A 6,044-nucleotide genomic window follows, 5' to 3' on the forward strand; every position below is an offset into this window, starting at 1 on the left:
AAGTCAAAGATCTGAAAACCTCTTCTACTACTGCCTGGTGGTGAAAAATGCAATGATTTCTCACTTTATAATGAGCCAGAAATGTTAGCAAGTCATTAATAATTAGGTTTCTCTACTATTATACTTCATCGAGTCCGGAGTTGTAAATGTAAATTTGTAATGAATTAATTTTGTTCAGATGATCTTCAGCACTTTGTAGCAGGTAAGTGGTTAAACTAAACATAGAGAGGTTTTGCTAATTAACTGAAAACTAAATAAACAAGTTAAGCTAAACAGCAGCCAACTGATTTTATCACAACCTGGCATCCCAGCTGGTTTCCTTATTAATTTAGACAGCATCAATAAATCATTTATTACCCATCAATAAAGCCACCACTTATAAACTCTTTATACGGTGTGCCTTGCTGGAAAGTGACTCCACTTTTTATAACAACCACAGAAATAAAGTGACTAATGATCCATTTTCATTTTGTTCCTGATACCAACACATCAGATTTCCTTCACGCACTTTTTGACAAATGCATTTTGATCAGTATCAGATAAGATTATTAACTGTTTTAATGTTTTGCAATCTTTTGCCCTAAGTGAACTGAAATTCTACTTGTTTTGCAAGACATCTTATAAAAATGAATGTGTATCATGAATAAAGACATTTAGTTGCAAAAATAGTCTTTACACTTAATTTAAGTGACACATTCATTTTGTATTATTACTGTTCTGAATTGGCCTGAGCCCAGATGTCTTGAATTATGAACATGATTATTTTGTGTCATAATGGTCATTGTGAATGATTTCAGGGCACCTCATAGAAAGAGGTGATATAATTTATGATGGCAAAAAATTCAATATTGGTCAGGTTTGATTTACACTCACCATATTAATCTGACCATGTGATAAGTAGACCCCTGCTTTATCTGCAGAACATGTGTTTAGCAATGCTTCACCCTCCTGGCCAGGATACGATATTACATACTTTTTACTCACTTAAGGTGCTCAATAATGCACATTTCTTGTTTTTTTAGGGCCCGAGCACCGAATGGTGCGAGGACCCTATTGTAATTGGTCCATTTATTATTATTATTATTAGGGCCCAAGCACCAACGATGCGAGGACCTTATTGAAACTGAAGGAATTCTTCCTCTTCTTTTTTTTTTAACAAGTGTGACCCATTTTTGAAGGCCTCAACATACTTAAAAAGTCACCAAATTTTGCACAGACATCAGGGCTGGTGAAAAATTTTACAGGTTAGTTGTATGGGCTCAAAAAAATGCTCAAAAATGGCCCAAGAGCGCCACCTAACACACTTCAATGAAGGAGCCCCTCCGGCCTGTTTTATGTACACATGCAAAAATTTGGTGGTGTATGGAGCATCACAAGACAAACAAAAAAGTCAGTGGCGGCCACACTCTAAACCCAACAGGAAGTCCCCCATTTTAAATTGAAAAATAGTTTGTTGCAATTTTTCAGATCCAACTTCTCTTACAGCTTTTGCCGAAATGACTTCAAAATTTGTAAATCCTGTCTTCTGGTGGGGACAAACCTAATTAGCAACCCATTTGAGTTTCGTTTAATGGTGTGGAAGATATGAGGCCGAGTAGTGGTAACAGGAAGTTACTTTTTTTTTACACTATAATGTTTTCCCTCTAGCAGGTTCCACCGAGCAACCTCAAATTCTCTCATAATACTGCAAAGACTTTCATGATACTCAGAAATGTACATTTCACTGGAGTACACCTTGATGTAAGATTTTACATATTCTAAGAATCAACACACATTTTGGTTTTAGTGCATACATAGTAAACATTCCTGAGCGGCCCCAGATTGATGACCGAGGGCCCCTGAGGTGGATGGCCTGCAATGACTTGTTGTGTCTTGTTACACACGGATGACCCCTGCAGGCGGACTGGAGTAACAGCACTGCTCCTCGTTATTGCAGCACTTGCAGCTTTTTTTCTTAAATCTGGCAAAAATCATTCAGTTTTGTATTTTGTAGTTTTTAGTGTAATTTGTCAGGGTAAGAGGGTTTTTTTCTGTTGAAAGCAGGTTTCAAATTCTTGCACAATAAATAAGAGAATGTGGGTCAAATAAAGCAGTGAGATCCACATTATTCACATTTTTGTGTGTTCTGCAACAGCTAATGAATTATGAATGGCTTTTTCTTCTTTTGACTGCTGCTCTTTTATCTGACAGACAACAATAAGAAAAAACATTAATGAGCGAATGTATTTTATCTGCACTCTTTTGATATCTGTCATTAAGACAAAGCCTGTGTGTGCAGAATATATCACATGGCTTTGGGCCAACAGAAACCAGTCGACCATTGTACCGTCACACTATCTCACTGTGCAGTTTATCATTCAAACCTGCTTTGAACCCTCCCTAGCAACTTATTCAGGTGTGTCCAGGACCCGCCCTGATGCGATGCTATGAGTGATTGCAAATGTGTGTGTGCATGTTCTACGCGCCTGTCTGGATCCCATAAACCGGCCGGTTACACATGAGGTGTAAAAGTGAAAAAAAAAAAAAAGGCGTAACTAAACTTTCACTCTACAATGAGTAATTCAGATCTGTTCTACAGTGGAAAGACAACTTCCCTCTTCCTTTTATCCAGCCAGATAACGGTGTGTGTACATGTGCATATTTATTAGATTCATTGATTTAGACGGTATCATAACATACTGTGATAAAAAACAACAAACAACAAATCCTCTCAAAGACAGTGTAACCACATATAGATATACATCTAGTGCACTTTGGTTTCAAAGTCCAAGAGAGAGTGCAATGTTGTGTGATTTATTACTTTGGGGTTAGTATCATCTTAGATAGGTAAGAAAAACGATAATTTCATGGGCAGTGTGCACAAAGCGTGGACTGTCTACGACCACATGAAGACACACACACACACACACACACACACGCAAGCGCACACACGCAAGCACACACATACTATACAGAGCCTTCAGTTAATCTTCCAGCAGATAAGCAAACACAACAGAAAAAAAGGTGGTAACCACAAAGGTTTTTTAGCTTCAAAGATTTGTTACAGCTAACGGGTAAGGCCGTGGACCTACGGAGGAGGAATTTACATTTTACAACTACAAATATATTCTTCCCAATATCTGGTATTTCGAGGGTGTTTCTGGGAATGTATTTTAAATTGAATTGCTTAAAAATCAGATTAAAATAAACTGAGGGGAGTTTGTATTATTCACCAGGATTGTACACCTTTGAAACAGTAGTAAAATTTACTTAAAATAAAATAAAACACTTTTTTATTAATCAGATTTTAAAAAAATAAATAAATAAAAAATCATGAAAAATGTATCTGGTTGAGTCAAACATTTTCTAAAGCCTGGGGTTGAAGTCATGTCCTCAATATTTATTATTATTATTATTAGTAGTAGTAGTAGTAGTAGTAGTAGTAGTAGTAGTAGTATTTCTCTCTCTTTTTTTTTTTTTACAAATTACTTTTTATTTAGTTCATGTAAAGACCTTGGTTCTACCTAACAGTGGTCCTGTAAAGCACATTCTCTTATTTCAGTATTATTCTGTGAATCTGTGAAGCAGCGGAAAGTCTGAGGAACCATCTGTATGTTAACAAGCTGCTGGGGAAACTTAGGTCACAAAGTTAATAAGCGAGACAATGTCAATTGTATACCTAACTTCATAAACCAGCTGTCAGGGTGTTTTTTTCTGTCACTGTTTACTCAGTGAATGATGTCAGTGCAAGTGTCTGGAAATGATATCATATGTGTGTCTGCAAGTGTCAGCGGGTCTCACACTCACTGTGAATCACTGGATATCATTTGTGGGAGCTAACCTGGTGTCACCCTTGCATTGTTTGAATTAATCATGGCAGACACTTTGGTGTGAGTTTGTTTGGTTTTATACTCCAGATGTCACAGTGTTGTCAGTAACTATTGCATGAGGGACAAATTCCACTTTGTGACAAATCTCGTCTTTGCAGCCAGGAAATGCAGAAGTGACACACACTGGTTTTCAGTACAAAAAGCAAACATTGAGTTAAATATTTACGTCCAAACTGAGAGGACAGTTAGTCAAGCTTTTACTTTCTTCTCAAAAGGCCCCATGTTGACCTGAATGTACAACACACAGAGAATGTATAGGTTAAAGAGCAACCTTAAAGAGAAAAGAAGATTAGCCAGAGGGTGGATCCATACCATGGAAGACAGGTATGACTAATTCTGACAAAATGAACCATCCCTGCACTATCTGCCACACCTCGCTGTGACTGTCATGAAACTTAAGTTCCAAAGAAAGATTCCTATCTTGCAAAAAAAAAAAAAAAAGTGCTGTGAAAAGGAAAACTTCCTGGACAACAATCTCAACAATCTCAGAACTTTAAATCAGTTGTGTGTCTGAAGTTAAACCCTTTCAAACCCAGATCGACTTAACTTTTCTTGTGCTGCATTCAGAGACCTTTCAGTAATATTTAAAATCTTGGACCCCAAGTTTCCAAAGCATGTAGTAAAAGGCAATAAGCAACTTGGCAAGAAATGTCTTGAAAATTGCAAGAAATGTCTTGCAAATTGCAAGAAATGAGTTAAAGATTTTTAATAAAGCTAGGGAAAATGTGCAAAGGACTATGTTTCTCATAATCAGAGTTAATCAGGCCAAACCCTAACCATTACAGAGCCTATGAGTAATGGCTTGCTCCCAATTATTCTTCACTATCTCATTACATAGTACAGCAAAGTTCAGTGTCCTAGTGTTCAGTCTGTCTTTCTCGCCAGGAGATCAGTTGGAAGGAAAATCGTACATGTGCAGTCTTGCAGTGTCTTTTGTTTGAAGAGTGTATTAGGAGTGGGAAAAGCAAATGCGTTACGCAAACCCACCTGATCCTAAAAAATGTAGGGTGTGTCTTTAGGTGGGTGTGTTTTGAGGCTGGTCTTTCAAGAAACTGTCATTGTACTAGATGAGACTGTCATCATACATTTGAAAGCACGTATAATTACTGTAAGGGTACTGTAAAATCAAGTCAAGATTTTCCTTGCATTCAAAAAAGTTTGAAGGTGCTTGAATAGTTTGAAAATTCCAGTTTAGGGCGTTGGTTCCAATGATCCTGCCCTCCTCTCCTCCTGTCTCTCTCTCATTCGCTCCGTTCTCACACTTGCACATGAGGGAGTAGTTGTGTGTGTTGAGTGGGTGTGGCTCAGGCCTAAAACACCAGAGGGCAAAATGTGTCTGTCAGCATAGTCTACTATTGTTTCTCCATTAGTCGCAAAGGCAGTCAGATTTTTTGCAACCTTCTGACCTCATTCATAAAGACCAAAGCACTTCAGATGTTAGATGGAATTTTTGTGGCTGTATCTTTTACGCCACTTCTTCTCATTAACATTCCTGCACAAGCAAAAAAATCACCCTCAAGTTAAGTGTTTACTTTTCAGACTTGTCACTGACGTTTTTTAAACATCACAACCCTGACTAACACTGACACAAGGTATGCATGACCCCCCCTCCACTTCTCGTCTTTTTCACTCCCTTTCACTTTACGTAGCTCCGACACACCTATCTGATGCACAGTGTGTGCACAGAGAAGCACAGGCCAAAGTGTCAAAAACTAAATGGAAACATAAGTTTATACTCTGTGTCACTTGGTTGTCATCTTGGAGCAGATACACAAAACACTAAACTCCCAAATGGACTCCTTTTGACCTCAAGAATGTTGAACCCGGCATGACACATTCTTTGCATAACCACTATCTCCACTCACTCTGCTGGGGATTATATGTGTTGGCTGCTGTTTTCTTTAATTACTGTCAGCTGTATTTACAGCAATATCACTTGCCAGACTTTAAATGAGCCCACATTGATCCTGAAGCTATTACAGAGAAGCAAGCAAATGTATTGGGTGCCCAAATCAAAAAACAAATCACATCTCGAGTATAGAATAATTGTTCAGAGGGTGTATAACAAAGGTTAATTGAGCCCTTAACATCCATTGAAGGACGGGGAGTCCTTTGAAAAAATAAGGATTGCATTTTTCTTTTTTTTTTTTATCTAAAAGACATTATAATAGAAAA

The sequence above is a fragment of the Plectropomus leopardus genome, chromosome 12 (genome assembly GCF_026936395.1).
Source record: "Plectropomus leopardus strain MGB_pleo_1.0 chromosome 12, ASM2693639v1, whole genome shotgun sequence".
Classification (NCBI taxonomy): domain Eukaryota; kingdom Metazoa; phylum Chordata; class Actinopteri; order Perciformes; family Serranidae; genus Plectropomus; species Plectropomus leopardus.